Genomic DNA, 16568 nt, shown 5'->3' with positions numbered 1-16568 from the left:
GTTACTGCAAACATCACAAAAATTAGTATGTCAAAGTCTGAAATAGCACTTCTTTGTATATGTTTCTTGCTGCTGAGCTCGGCCGCCATTTTTAGTCTTCTCTGTGTCGTGCCGAAGACAGATGTGTTCTTACGCTGTGTATTTCAAGTCTGTGTTGCCTGATTGTCTTAGTGTTTACTCTTATTTTTGGTAAGTCAGACTTTCCTTAGCACTATGGCAATGTTTCTGTGCATTTTCCTTGAGAAGTGAGGCTACCTTGAGCTTTTATTCGATATATCAATTCGTAGGAAGGATTACGCAGATCCTACCTAGTTAGGACGCCATTTTGGTTTCGTTTAGAATGCCATGATCAACACTCTTCTTTCAGCCCTCCAATCTTCCGTTAACCTTCACTGCTTTCTTTGGATTATTCACTTATATTCAAATTTGGTGTGTGTTTATTGAACATATGTGAAGTGCTGTGTCTGGTAGACATACATGTTTATTGCTTTTTAAGTGTGGAACAGTGCTTATAGGGGTGTTTTTCACTCGGTGAAGTGTTTACAAGGAAGTGTTTTTTAAACTTAGTGCAATTCGTTGTTATGTTTCCGTGTGCTCAGTGTGTGAAAAGTAGTGGAATATGGCAGCAATGGTGAATGATGTATAGAATGAAATACCTGCATCGGAGTTTATTGGCAGCCAAATCCGAAGTGTCTGTTCGCGGGTAACTATCTATGGGTATGGCTAAGTTTTGATAACAATGAAGTAGGCAATATATTTGGAAATATTTCAGTCATTATTGTAACCTCATTTTCATATTAAAGGTATTACATAGATTATAAAAGTTATGAGATTAGGCTTATAGGCCATATAGGTTATTACAGTTCTATGGTTATTTGCCTCAATTAGCAGTTTAGCTCAACATGGGAATAATGACTACTTAAGTTTTATGTTTGCAGTATACAAACAATGAGACCAGCTTTTGAAGCTCCTTTTGCTGGTAAATGATGACATTTAATTGCATTTTGTTTACCCTAAATTTTCACAGAGCAAGAATAGTAACGATAACATTTTTAGTAAGAGGTTTTTGTCCTCGCAGTTGCCACCAATTTTAAGCTAATATACAAAGATTGATGATAATAGATTAATCTATAATGTACCTATGACTTCAGCTCTATCATAACCCACACATAAAGACTGGTAGATGTCATATACAACATGTCGTAATTTAACTTAATAGAAAATATGCAGTAATGTGTTCAAGTTGAAATAGAAATCAAGACACCGTTCATTTCCATAATTCCAGTCAAACAACGGGTTGGATATGATGACCTTCCGACCACCATCGAGGACCATGTCACCCTCAATCGCCTGTTGACATCGCAAGAGGGAGATAGGAAGCCGTCATGACAGCACTCAAGCGTCTTGCCTCAAGGAGAGTGGTACCTCCTTCACGTGTGAGTTTGATAGTGGGGTAAACCTTCGTCGGGTTAAGGAGGGTGGTACCTACTTCGTGTAAATTTGATAGTGGGGTAAACCTACGTCGAGTCAAGGAGGGTGATAGGTCCTTCACTTGTAAGTTTGATAGTTGGGTAAACCTTCGTCGAGTCAAGGAGGTTGGTACCTCCTTCACGTGTAAGTTTGATAGTGGGGTAAACCTTCGTCGAGATCAAGGAGGGTGGTACCTCCTTCACGTGTAAGTTTGATAGTGGGGATAAACCGTCGAGTCAAGGAGGGTGGTACCTCCTTCACGTGTAAGTTTGATAGTTGGGTAAACCTTCATCGAGTCAAGGAGGTTGGTACCTCCTTCACGTGTAAGTTTGATGGTTGGGTAAACCTCCGTCGAGTCAAGGAGGGTGGTACCTCCTTCACGTGTAAGCTTTGTTGGGGTTAAATCTTCAAGTCGAGGCGTGAACCACCGACATAAATGATTGACTTGACGGTATATGGCATACTAGGACCCTCCCTCCGACTTGGGTCAGGATAGGGAGCATTTGGTTCCTCAGGGAGCGCTATTGTTAGCCGGAAAGCCATAGTTTTGTGTCAGGGAGTGATTTGCCGTAGCACGTTAGAGAGAGAGAGAGAGAGAGAGAGAGAGAGAGAGAGAGAGAGAGAGAGAGAGAGAGAGAGAGAGAGAGAGAGTGTAAACCCAGCGCGTGGCAGTAAGACACTGTTGTGTGTTAGGGAATAACTCGCTCGTTATGATGTGTCATGCATCTTGGTCTGTCTTGTAGTAATCAGCCGCCGTGTATCAGGAAGGAAAGTGCCAATGCGCCAGGATATGAGGTGCAGATGCATGTCAGCTGGTGAGATGGTCGTTTGAAAGTGAACGGCTTTGATGTTAGGGGACGTGTCGGGTGTTGTTGTTTGTCATTGTTGAGGGGGGAGAGAACCTCTCGTCGTGTGCCAGAGAACAACAGGCCGCCGTGGTAAACTATCGTACATCGGGGCATAAGCCCACGACGTGTGGTCGAATAGAAGCCATTGAAGTCTGTCAGGGAGTGAGTAGCGTTCCTCCAGCTTCAGATGGGTAGCCGCCTTTGTGTGCCAGGGAGTTAGTGGGAATAGTATGTCCTAGAGTGAGGTGCCAACATGTGCTAGAGACGGAGCCAGACAATCTGTCAGTGTGAGCAGCCATTCTTTGCCACGGTAGTTTGTTAGGAAGTGAGCAGCAGTTTTGTGTTGTCGCCACTGTAGTAGTGTGAGGCAGAAAGCCAGCCTTGTGCATCAGGGAGTTAGTCATGTATTGTCATGGTATGAACTACCCACGTACGTTAGAAACAGAGCTACCGACGTGTTTTTGCCTCTGAAGCATGTGAATCAGGCAGGAAGTAATGATAACGGAGTTAGGCAATGTAGTGTATCTTGGAGTGAGCTACCAATGTGTATCAGACACGATGCCACTGACATCTGTCAGGGAGCGAGCAGTGTTTTTAGTTTGTCAGGTAGGAAGCCATACCTCTGTGTGTCAGAGAGAGAGAATCGAATTTGGTCTGCCATGAAGTGAGTTACCGGCACACGTGTGTTAGAGACAAAGCTCATCGATGACTGTTGGAGAGTGAGCAAAGTTTTTGAGTTGGTCGAAGTAATGTGTGGTGAAGTAAGCTGCCGATATGTATCAGAGACTGAGCCACCGACGCCTGTCGAGAGTGAGTAACGCTTCCTTTCCACCTTTATAGTATGTCAGGTAGGAATCTGCAAAGTGTGTGTATAAACGAATTAGTCGAAGTAGATTGTCGAGAAATGAACCAACGACGTCAAACTAAAGCGTTCCTTTAGGACATTCGATCCAGCTAATGCCAGACGATTATTTTCAACTTACTTGGTTTATGGGTTGTGACAGTAAAGATTTACATTCAGACTAATATTCAGGCTAACGCTAGACTGTTTTATATAGGTTTTGTGGGGCACATAGGTCATCAGAGTAGAGTTTTACCTTGAGAATTTTCTTCTGGCCTAACACTTGTGCGGGCTACATGGGTCATCAAAGTAAAGCTGCACATTGGTAACTTTACTCTGGCTTAGCCAGACGATTTTATTTAGCTGTTGAGGGCACCACAGATAATCAAAGTAAAGCTTTACTCTTGAGTTTACGCTGACCAATGCCAAACGATATTTTGCAGCTCTATCGAGCTCCAAGGGTCATCAAAATAGGCTTCACTTAGGGAATTATCTATTTTTGGTCGATGATTGGCGATTATATTCAGCTTTTAGAGAGTGATATGAGCTTTAGGTATTAGGCAGGAGGTTGTTTGTTAGGGAGCGAGTTGCCGGAGTCTCCCAGGGAGAGAACCACTGCAGGGAGTATAGCACCGACGCGTGGCGGTGGCTGACACCCTACTGTCAGAGAGTGAATTGCCTGCATGTGTTGGGCATAGTCGTCAGTCTTGGAGTGTGCTGACGTCCTGTATCAGGAGGAGACGGGCCAACACGCTCAAGGATATGAGGTGCTGACGTAAGTCATCTGGTGAGACGTCATTGGAAAAAGCGGCTTTGATGCTTGAGGGAGTGAGCCGTTCTTGTTTGGCATGAAGCGAATACCTTATGTGTGTCAGAGACCAGGCCATCGTAGTGCACTATCGTACATTAGGACGTATATGTATATACTCGTTAATAAGATGCTTTCATTAGGGCATTCAGATGACCCTTCTGCCTCGGACACTCCACAAAAAAGTAAATCAATCAGGACAGTTGGCATACGTGGCTTAGAAATTTCCGTCGACAAAGGTTGTTTCGGGAAGTACCACATTAAAAGCAGGACAAGTATATTGCTAATGTTTTAGTGTGGTATGTTTACACTCTTCTGTTGATTCTGTGTCCAACTCTCATTGCACGTTAGGGAAGTACTCTAAGAACATATGTGGTTATTGAAAACCATCGACGCAATTTCACTTTCTATGATGAGTGTGGTAAATGGGGGAATAGGTTGTTAGTCCTGGCTATGGCCGTCCTGGCAGATGTTCTATCTATAATCGTGAAAAAAATGTCGTTGAATTTCCATCATCAAGGACAAAATGTGTTCTTAAGATCACATTTTTTTTTTTCAGTCGTGGTTGACCATAGGAAGACAAACAAGTAAAACATTGTTTAGAAATTGACTGATGTCAGAAGAGTCGGAATACATTATAAACGTGGACGATGTCTGAAACCGAATTGTTGCATTGGCTCTGACAGGACGGACTCGCGTTTACAATATACATTCTTTATTATGTAACAAAAATAATTTTCCTGCATAGTTTTATAGTAACATGTGCATGTAGTACAAATACATGGAATGTTAGTAAGTGTATAGTCAAAAACGAACGTTACAAAACGATAAAAGGCCATGCAAGTCGTTTCACTGGATTGGGACAACGCCTTGCGATACAGTGAAGCCCCGCTTCTGCTTCGAGATGGCGGACGAACGCGTTTATTGCGGAAACGAAGATTATTATGTTTCTTGTTCATACGTTCATTTCCTGGGTTGTTGTGGTGAGTGACAGTATCGCGTTAAGGGTTCCGGCAAGTGTAATGGTGGAGGAGGTTTCAGGGTACTAGAGAAGAGGTAAGAATCTGGTCACTGAGACACTCGGGGTAAAACTCAATTTGCTGACACAAGTCTTGTGGTGGTGGAAAGGTGTGGATATGTGACTACAGGTGACTGGTCGCCAGCTCGGTAGCTGCCAGCTGGCTTTGTGCTCCCGGCTCGGAGTTGACTGATTTCTGCATAAACAAAGGTCTTATTTCTAGTCAGGTAAGAGTAACATTTGGAGATTTATGGTTGTAACCAATGTAGAGTGAGTGGTGAACTATAGTTGGGTGTACTTAATGTAATTGCAACAGCTATAAAATGAGAGAACAATGAACTCAGACAGAGACTTCGAAGTATATTGCTATTCACTCAGGTGACAGCTTATGATTGTTCATCCTGGAATGTGTAACCCGCCATGGACGTTATTACAGTGAACATGGTTTTGGTAAATTGATAGTTTAGCTCATCCGAATGACGTTCTTTGTTTTGGATTTGCAAAATACAAACAGTAACAGACCACCGGGTCCTTTTTGAAGTTTCGTGTTGCCAGTGAAAGAAATTAGAAATTGTGGTAAGAGTTCGCCCCACTGCCTAACCTCTCCTATACGTGGTCACTTCATCCGTACTCACACCAGCAGACCACAATTATAATGGCACATTTCCATTATAATTATCTGCTTCTTGGGAGGTTAGGCAAGATTTTCATAGGCTACGTTCGGGTGGGCGGGGAGGTATTGCACTGGGTCAAGGTGAGGTAGGCTAGAATAGGCGGGTGAGTGGTGGCTACCAAACTGGATCATTGAGGAAGGTTTAGGTTCGGTCAGCCGCTAAGCGGTGGTTACTATACTGGGTCGCGGTGAGGTAGCCCAGAAATGGCAGGTGAGTGGTGGCTTCTGTACTGAGTTATGGCGAGGTAGGTTGGGTCGGCTTTCCGGGGAACGGTAGCTCTAGTCTACTGGACCACGGCGAGGTAGGCTATGGTGAATCTGAGAGATGAGAGGTTGGTGCTCAGAGGTCGCATGATCACACTCCTTGATAATGTGTTCTCCATACTGGGCATCGCACATGTTGTCCTGTCCTCCAACACCATGAAGTGGAATAGAAGAAGGTTGGAGAGCTGTAACCTTAACGACTTAATATAAGTTATAAGTGTGTGAAAAGGAGTGGAACATGGCAGCAATGGTGAATGATGTATAGAGAATGAAATTCCTGCATCGGAGTTTATTATCAGCCAAATCCGAAGTGTCTGTTCACGGGTAACTATATATGGGTATGCGTAAGTTTTGATAACAATGAAGTAGGCAATATATTTGAAAATATTTGTCATTATTGTAACCTCATTTTCATATTAAAGGTATTACGTAGATTGTAAGTTATGAAATTAGGCTTATAACTATCTAAACTTAAGTGAAATTTAGATTTTCAATTCAGGGAACCGAGTGTCCATTCTTTGTGAACATGGTTGTGTTTTATTGTTGGCAGAGAGAACATGAGCGGCAGAGGCAACCCCCTCCAGCGAACGTGATAGGGAATAAGACGTTTTTCCGTTGAGCCGCAAGTGAATTTTGCATGACAAAGGAACACACCACAAAACTCCCGCGAGGAATGAACGCCTGAGGGAACAGCACATTGTGAGTGAAACAATCTGGTCTGAAGCAGTGTTCACGGAGATGTGTTATCCAACTCTCATGGTAAGATCACTGCTGGAGGAGGAACTGTAACCGATATGACGTTGAGAACTTGTTGTTCAAAGACTTAGAACGGCATAGTTATAGTAACCAGAAATTCATGTTGGTAACCAAAGTTAATGATATACTGTTTATAAACCACTATTGATATAAATCTTGCCGAATCACTACAATAAGCGTTAAAATCATAATGTTTCGCAGGCACATATGACCGAGCCAGCATGAGCGAGGAGGCCCGTTCATATCACTTTACCTGTTTCATGTAGAGGAGAGTGACATTACATGGCCTGGGTGACGTTTTCCACATTGGAGGTTGCTTTGCTGCAGCGGCTGTTGCAGTAAGTGCTGGAGGAACGTTTCTACCGTCTCTGCGGGCGAGGAGTTTACCTCTCCATGCCGGGCCTGTCATTTCTATTAACGATAGGTGCCCCTTCCACACTGCTCGTGCCGTTCAACGCTGGTACTTAGGAACAAGACACCCTGCAGCTCCTGGACAAGCCAGCAATGAACAGACCAAATTATCATTGAACATGTTTGGGCAAAAATGGTGTACACCTGGCAACCAGGAGACAAGATGACTAGCCATCAACTACTGAACCACGTCCACGCCTTTCAGGAACTCTGTAGGCTGGGCGGTGTATTAAACTGTACCTAAAAATTGGGTTTCATTTGTCTTTATAAATTGATTGGTTTATTACTGCTTAATACACGTGTGTCAATGATAAGCATAAGATAATGTATACTTTTACGATATGTAGAGGAAAATGTATATATGTTTGATTTCTTCACGTTATGAGGTTGTTCATGTCGCCAATATATTCTGTTATGTCTTTCCAGCTGTAAGGAACGATTTAACGTTTGATAACGATTGCAATAAAATATTTGAATGGTTGATTGTGTTTGATTGTATATTGTTTTCATGATGTATTGAATGTCGAACCTCCAACAACGCATCAGTGTGATAAGAAAGAAGAGTCGTCAGTGAAGAGAGAGAAGTTAATAATTTAAGTATCGGCCAACTTTACCGCTGACGAATGATGGAGTATATCAATATCCTGCTTACGAAGACAGGCAGGAGTGTTCATGCAAATATCGTATTATAACTGGGAAATCGTGTGGCATAATTGTAACCTATTTGCAGAATTGATATCACCATGGCTCAGATAAAAATATATCTTGCTGCTCAGATACTTAACCGTACTACTGCAGCACTTGGTTCAGTGGTTTGCATTAACCACTTGCAGCCTTCACCTACCTCAGCTTTATAGATATCACACCCTCTCCAACTGAAATGTCGGAGGTACATTTTGATTGATAGGATAATGAATGAGGATGAATGTCACTAGTCGATCATCGTAGTTGATGGTTTGGAAATTTTTTTTATCCACGAAGGATAATGACACTATAATTATATACATTTTTTTTTATTTCATTTTGCTTGTCGCTGTCTCCCGCGTTAGCGAGGTAGCGTAAGGAAACAGACGAAGGAATGGCCCGACCCACCCACATACACATGTATATACATACACGCCCACACACGCAAATATACATACCTATACATCTCAACGTATACATATATACACATGTACATAATTCATACTGTCTGCTTTTATTAATTTCCATCGCCACCTCGCCACACATGAAATAACAACCACTTCCCCCCTCATGTGTGCGAGGTAGCGCTAGGAAAAGATAACAAAGGCCACATTCGTTCACACTCGGTCTCTAGCTGTCATGTAATAATGCACCGAAACCACAGCTCCCTTTCCACATCCAGGCCCCACGGAACTTTCCATGGTTTGCCCCAGATGCTTCACATGCCCTGATTCAATCCATTGACAGCACGTCGACCCCGGTATACCACATCGTTCCAATTCACTCTATCCCTTGCACGCCTTTCACCCTCCTGTATGTTAAGGGCCCGATCACTCAAAAATCTTTTTCACTCCATCTTTCCACATCCAATATGGTTTCCCACTTCTCGTTCCCTCCACCTCTGACACACATATATCCTCTTGGTCAATCTTTCCTCACTCATTCTCTCCATGTGATCAAACCATTTCAAAACACCCTCTTCTGCTCTCTCAACCACACTCTTTTTATTGCCACACATCTCTCTTACCCTTACATTACTTACTCGATCAAACCACCTCACACCACATATTGTCCTCAAACATCTCATTTCCAGCACATCCACCCTCCTGCGCACAACTCTATCCATAGCCCACGCCTCGCAACCATATAACACTGGTGGAACCACTATTCCTTCAAACGTACGAATTTTTGCTGTCCGAGATGATGATCTCGACTTCCACACATTCTTCAAGGCTCCCAGAATTTTCGCCCCCTCCCACACCCTACGATTCACTTCCGCTTCCATGGTTCCATCCGCTGCCAAATCCATTCCCAGATATCTAAAAACACTTCACTTCCTTCACTTTTTCTCCATTCAAACTTACCTCCCAATTGACTTGACCCTCAACCCTACTGTACCTAATAACCTTGCTCTTATTCACGTTTACTCTCAACTTTCTTCTTTCACACACTAACCAAACTCAGTCACCAGCTTCTGCAGTTTCTCGCATGAATCAGCTAACAGCGCTGTATCATCAGTGAACAACTGACTCACTTCCCAAGCTCTCTCATCCACAACAGACTGCATACTCGCCCCTCTTTCCAAAACTTTTGCATTCACCTCCCTAACAACCCCATCCATCAACAAATTACACAACCATGGAGACATCACACACCCCTGTCGCAAACCTACATTCACTGAGAACCAATCACTTTCCTCTCTTCCTACACGTACACTTGCCTTACATCCTCGATAAAAATTTTTCACTGCTAACAACTTGCCTCCCATACCATATAGTCTTAATACTTTCCACAGAGCATCTCTATCAACTCTATCATATGCCTTCTCCAGATCCATAAATGCTAAATTCAAATCCATTTGCTTTTCTAAGTATTTCTCACATACATTCTTCAAAGCAAACACCTGATCCACACATCCTCTACCACTTCTGAAACCACACTGCTCTTCCCCAATCTGATGCTTTGTACATGCCTCCACCCTCTCAATATATACCACAAATATAGAAAAAAAAATATTTCTGTTTCACAAGCCTTCAGCATAAAAGTGTGGGTATATATAAAGGAGAAAGTATGGGTAACTTCGGTAGACTTACTATACCACAAAAGTAATAATGGTTTATATGAAGGAATTGGAAGGAAATATTTCGGTATAATATGGAAACTGATTATAAAAGGGATAATTTGTGCTAATATGAAATTTTGCAAAGGAAAAACGTACAAAGATAGACCTGTGTTCCCAATAGTACGAAGCATATTAATTCTCATTAGAATGAGGGTATCATATAACATCTAAAATGCAGAAGCTTAAACATTTTTGCAGATACAAATGAAAAGTATATTAATTTCCGTACGTTCTCAACAATGCACCATTGTATGTTTAAAAGCAATGGCTTGATACTTTTTTCATCACCATGTAGGTCTTATTTGAGTTGTTTTGATATAAATTTTTGCACCGTTTTTGATGTTATTAACAGGTGTTGTATTTGGCAATCATTTTATTCATTTACTCTACTGTCAGGCAGACATTATAAGATTAATTTGCCTCAGTTTGAACCCTATTCTGATAATTGCATATATTCTCTTTTTTCATCTTTGTGTGTTTGTTCGCAAGATCCTGTACTTCGCTTTACAAAATTATATGAAATATAAACTAACTCTGCATGTTACTACCTGTGTTTTCGTTTTCAACGAGTATGACTGAATATATTTCCATGTAGATAGAAATACTCTTGCATATCAGTTTGTTCTACTTTGAAAGAATTATCTTAATTTGTAAGAATTGATAACTATTTTACATCCATGTACAATACACTATTGAATTCTTTAAAGACTATAATATACTACTGTCTGTGTTTATATTTTAAGCAGATTCATGACTGCTTGTGATTATATGTGAATTTCGATATGCATGCATGTCACACAGTTACACTTTGATATCCTATTTTGTATTACTGCATGCATATGTGTACTCATGTACATACAGTCTATCAAAATGTGAAAAAAATGTTCTGATATATATTTATCAATACTGTATTGCACCAAATGAATATCACACAATAATTTGTTTCCTTTTATCACAATATTCAAGAATAAGGTGAAATGTAAGAGTATTAGGGAAATCTAAATTACCATAAATTACCAGCACAAACCGAAGTAGGATCATGACATGTATACACAATTACTAATTCATATCAGCACTAGCAAAGAATTTTGTGGAAGTTAACATAATGTCAGTCTATATTAAGTCTTATCATTGCTAAGGCAAAACATAACATTTATACCACACAAAGTACAATAAAGGACTTTATTCCCTGCAGAAATTATGGCAGATTTCAATATCTTGCAATTACTTTTAAGGTCCTCGTTTTCTTTGAGAGTTAAGCTCTGTTTCCCGTTTTCTAATAGTTCTTGATTCGCCCCCAGATGGCGTTACTGCAAGCATCACAAAAATTAGTATGTCAAAGTCTGAAATTGCGCTTCTTTGTATATGTTTCTTGCTGCTGAGCTCGGCCGCCATTTTCAGTCTTCTCTGTGTCGGTGCCAAAGACAGATGTGTTCTTACGCTCTGTATTTCAAGTCTGTGTTGCCTGATGTCTTGGTGTTTACTCTTATTTTTGGTAAGTCAGACTTTCCTTAGCACTATGACAATGTTTCTGTGCATTTTCCTTGAGAAGTGAGGCTTCCTTGAGCTTTTATTCGATGTATAAATTCGTAGGAAGGATTACACAGCTCCTAGTTAGGACGCCATTTTGGTTTCGTTTAGAATGCCATGATCAACACACTTCTTTCAGCTCTCCAATCTTCCGTTAACCTTCACTGCTTTCTTTGGATCATTCACTTATAATCAAATTTGGTGTGTGTTTATTGAACATATGTGAAGTGCTGTGTCTGGTAGACATACATGTTTATTGCTTTTTAAGTGTGGAACAGTGCTTATAGAGGTGTTTTTCACTCGGTGAAGTGTTTACAAGGAAGTGTTTTTTAAACTTAGTGCAATTGGTTATGTCTCAGTGTGCTCAGTGTGTGAAAAGTAGTGGAACATGGCAGCAATGGTGAATGATGTATAGAATGAAATACCTGCATCGGAGTTTATTGGCAGCCAAATCCGAAGTGTCTGTTCGCGGGTAACTATCTATGGGTATGGCTAAGTTTTGATAACAATGAAGTAGGCAATATATTTGGAAATATTTCAGTTATTATTATAACCTCATTTTCATATTAAAGGTATTACGTAGACTATAAAAGTTATGAAATTAGGCTTATAGGCCATATAGGTTGTTAGTTATATGGTTATTTGCCTCAATTAGCAGTTTAGCTCAACATGGGAATAATGACTACTTAAGTTTTATGTATGCAGTATACAAACAATAAAAGACCAGCTTTTGAAGCTCCTTTTGCTGGTAAATGATGACATCCGATTGCATTTTGTTTACCCTAAATTTTCACAGAACGAGAATAGTAAGGATAACATTGCTAGAGAGGATTTTGTCCTCGCAGTTGCCACCCATTTTAAGCAAATATTCAAAGATGGATGATAATAGATTAATCTATAATGTACCCATGACCAGCTCTATATTAACCCACAAATAAAGATTGGTAGATGTTATATACAACATGTCGTAATTCAACTTAATAAAAATATGCCGTAATGTGTTCAAGTTGAAATAGAAATCAAGACACCGTTCATTTCCATAATTCCAGTCAAACAACGGGTTGGATATGATGACCTACCGAACACCGTCGAGGACCACGTCACCCTCAGTCGTCTACTGACATTGCAAGAGGGAGGGAGGAAGCCGTCATGACAGCACTCAAGTGTCTTGCCTCAAGGAGGGTTGTACATCCTTCACTTGTAAGTTTGGTAGTGGGGCAAACCTTCGTCGGGTCAAGGAGGGTGGTACCTACTTCACGTGCAAGTTTGATTGTGGGGTAAACCTTCGTCGAGTCAAGGAGGGTGGTACCTCCTTCACGTGTAAGTTTGATAGTGGGGTAAACCTTCGTCGAGTCAAAGAGGGTTGTACCTCCTTCACGTGCAAGTTTGATAGGGGGATAAACCGTCGAGTCAAGGAGGGTGGTACCTCCTTCACGTGTATGAAAAACATCACAAAAATTAGTATGTCAAAGTCTGAAATTGCGCTTATTTGTATATGTTTCTTGCTGCTGAGCTCGGCCGCCATTTTCAGTCTTCTCTGTGTCGGTTCCAAAAACGGATGTGTTCTTACGCTCTGTATTTCCAGTCTGTGTTGCCTGATGTCTTGGTGTCTACTCGTCTTTTTGGTAAGTCAGACTTTCCTTAGCACTAAAGCAATGTTTCTGTGCATTTGTCCTTGACAAGTGGGGCTTGCTTGAGCTTTTATTCGACGTATCAATACGTAGGAATATTACACGGCTCCTAGGTGGGACGCCATTTTGGTTTCGTTTAGAATGCCATAATCAACTCTCTTCTTTCAGCCCTCCTATCTTCCGTTAACCTTCATTGCTTTTATTGGATTCACATATATTCAAATTTTGTGTGTGTTTATTGAACATATGCGAAGTGCTGCGTCTGGTAGACATACATATTTATTGCTTTTTAAGTGTGGAACAGCGCTTACAGGGGTGTTTCTCACTCGGTGAAGTGTTTACAAGGAAGTGATTTTTAAACTTAGGGCAATGCGTTCTTATGTTTCAGTGTGCTCAGGGTTGGGATCAAAGTAAAGTGTATTATCTTCAGTGGCTCACTCTGAATATTGTTAGAGACGAGCCCCAGAGCAGTCGCAAAGGAGCGTACACCGTTGATTCGTTGCCAGCGAGCTTCATTGGGTTTTGGGTTCTGAAACTTTGTTCTACCGTTCTAATTTGCATTTCGAAGGGGTCAAAATTGGCAGCCAGCCTCTTGAGAGCCCGAACAACAGGTTCTTTTCATTTTGTGGGCCAGTAACCAGCGTTAAGCGGGAGGGTTTCCTTTAGTGCGTCTGCCTAGTTCATAGACAAAGCCAATGAGATTCGCTGACCCTTGCGTTCTGCTTGACTTTCAAGCCTTAGAATTGGGCTTCGCATATTCTGGTAAATGTTGGGTTTGTTTTATGATTTGCCAATTTTAGGTGCTTGGCGCCTTAGTTGTGTAAAACGCTTCAATGCTCTAAGACTGTTTCAAAAGGGCAAGTTTTGAACATTATTGAGGCCAATAAAACATCGTTATATTCGTCTCGCTAGTAAAACTTTGCATATATGGTGTTTAGCTAAATAAAATAAGAATTCCAAAGGATCAACATGCTCGAATACGTCAGTTAGGCAAGCCATCACTGCTCCCTAGCGGTGGTAGCCATAACTACATGCGCAGCGACATTGCGCAGGACAATGTTCAATCGTTGGTGTTCCGACTCGGTCGCGTGCCAGCTACTGACATGTTCGGAGCTGTAGTCGTTCTTTCAGAGCTAGTTGTTACTGCTCTTCCCTGCGTTGTCGCTACCCTTGCTTTGTTTTGAAGGGTTTTTAAAATCTATTGTTCACTATATTTCATGATGTATTGAATGTCGCACCTCGCACAACAACGCATCAGTGTGATACGATCGAAGAGTCGTCAGTGAAGAGAGAAATTGATAATTTCGGTATCGGCCAATTTTCCGCTGACGAATGATGGAGTGCATCAATATCCTGCTTACGATAAGGACAGGCAAGAGTGTTCATGCAAATATCGTATTATAACGGGGAAATCGTGTGGCATAATTGTAACCTATTTGCAGAATTGATATCACCAGTGTTCAGTTAAAAATATATCTTGCTGATCAGATACTTAACCGTACTACTGCAACACTTGGTTCAGTAATTTACATTAACCACTTGCAGCCTTCACCTACCTCAGCTTTATAGATATCGCACCCCCTCCAACTAAAATTTCTGAGGTACATTTTGATTGATAGGATAATGAATGAGGATGAATGTCACAAGTCGATCATCGTGGAAGTTGATGGTTTGGAAATAAACTTTTTTATCCGGAAGGATAATGACGCTATAATTGTATACATATACCACAAATATAGAAAAAAAAAAACATTGTTCTGTTTCACAAGCCTTCAGCATAAGATTACGGGTATATGTAAAGGAGAAAGTATGGATAAATTCGGTAGACTTACTGTACCAAAAAAGTGATAATGGTTTATTTGAAGGAATTGGAAGGAAATATTTCAGTACAATATGGAAACTGGTTATGAAAGGGATAATTTGTGCCAATGTTAAATTTTGCAAAGGAAAAACGTACAAAGATAGACCTATTTTCCCAATAGTACAAGGCATATCTTTATTTGAATGAGGGTATCGCATAACATCTAAAATGCAGAAGCTTAAACATTTTTGCAGATACAAAAGAAAAGTAAATTAATTTCCGTACGTTCTCAACAGTGCACTACTGTATGTTTACAAGCTATGTCTTGATACTTTTTTCATCACCATGTAGGTCTTATTTGAATTTTGATATACATTTTTGCACCGTTTTTGATATCAACAGGTGTTGTATCTGGCAATCATTATATTCATTCACTTTACTGTTAGGCAGACATTATAAGATTAATTTACCTCAATTTGAGCCTTATTCTAATAATTACATGTTCTCTTGTTTCATCTTTGTGTTTGTTCGCAGTGCTGCGTCTGGTAGACTTATGTGTTTATTGCTTTTTAAGTGTGGTACAGCGCTTATAGGGGTGTTTTTCACTCGGTAAAGTATTTACAAGGAAGTGTTTTTTAAACTTAGTGCAATGCGTTCTTATGATTCCGTGTGCTCAGGGCTGGGATCAAAGAAAAGTGTGTTACCTTCAGTGGCTCATCTGAACATTGTTAGAGACCAGCCCCGCAGCAGTCGCAAAGACGCGGACACCGTTGCTTCGTTGCCAGCGAACTTCATTGGGTCGTGGGTTCTGAAACTTAGTTCTACCGTTCTAATTTGCCTTTCGAAGGGGCCAAAATTGGCAGCCAGCCTCTTGAGAGCCCAAGCAAGCTCTTTTCACTTTGCGGGCCAGTAACCAGTGTTAAGCTGGAGGGTTTCCTCTAGTGCATCTGCCTAGTTCATAGTTAGGCAAAGCTAATGAGATTCGCTGACCCTTGCGTTCTGCTTGACTTTCGAGCCTTAGAACTGGGCTTCGCAAATTCTGGTAAATGTTGGGTTTGTTTTATGATTTGCAAATTTTAGGTGCTTGGCGGCCTTAGTTGTGTAAAACGCTTCAGTTCTCTAAGACTGTTTCAAAACGGCAAGTTTTGAACATTATTGAGGCCAATAAAACTTTGTATATATGGAGTTTAGCTAAATAAGAATTCCAAAGGATCAACATGCTCGAATACGTCAGTTAGGCAAGCCATCACTGCTCCTTAGCGGTGGTAGCCATAACATGCATAGTGGTGGTAGCCATAACATGCGGAGCGACATTGCGCAGGACAATGTGCAATCGTTGGTGTTCCGACTCGGTCGCGTGCCAGCTACTGACATTTTCGGAGCTGTAGTCGTTCTTTCGGAGCTAGTTGTTACTGCTCTTCCCTGCGTTGTCGCAACCTTACTTTGTCTTGAAGGGTTTTTAAAATTTATTGTTCAATATATTTCATGATGTATTAAATATCGATCCTTACACAACAGCGCATCACTGTGATACGAACGAAGAGTCGTCAGTGAAGAGAGAAATTGATAATTTAGGTATCGGGCAACTTTACCGCTGACGAATGATGGAGTGTATCAATATCCTGCATACGAGAAGGACAGGCAAGAGTGTTCATGCAAATATCGTATTATAACGGGGAAATCGTGAGGCATAATTGTAACCTATTTGCAG

The 16568-nt window shown here is 41.0% G+C and overlaps 1 long non-coding RNA gene across 1 annotated transcript; it reads left to right on the top strand.

Moving 5' to 3' along the window:
• Nucleotides 1-4895: 4895 nt before the first annotated feature.
• On the top strand, nucleotides 4896-7570 carry LOC139747020 (uncharacterized). Its single transcript, XR_011712298.1, has 3 exons — nucleotides 4896-5023; nucleotides 6473-6681; nucleotides 6880-7570. It is a non-coding gene; the product is annotated as an uncharacterized lncRNA (long non-coding RNA).
• The last annotated feature ends 8998 nt before the right edge of the window (nucleotides 7571-16568 follow it).

The sequence above is a fragment of the Panulirus ornatus genome, chromosome 67 (genome assembly GCF_036320965.1).
Source record: "Panulirus ornatus isolate Po-2019 chromosome 67, ASM3632096v1, whole genome shotgun sequence".
NCBI classification, from domain to species: domain Eukaryota; kingdom Metazoa; phylum Arthropoda; class Malacostraca; order Decapoda; family Palinuridae; genus Panulirus; species Panulirus ornatus.
This window is presented reverse-complemented; position numbering and strand designations above follow the sequence as displayed.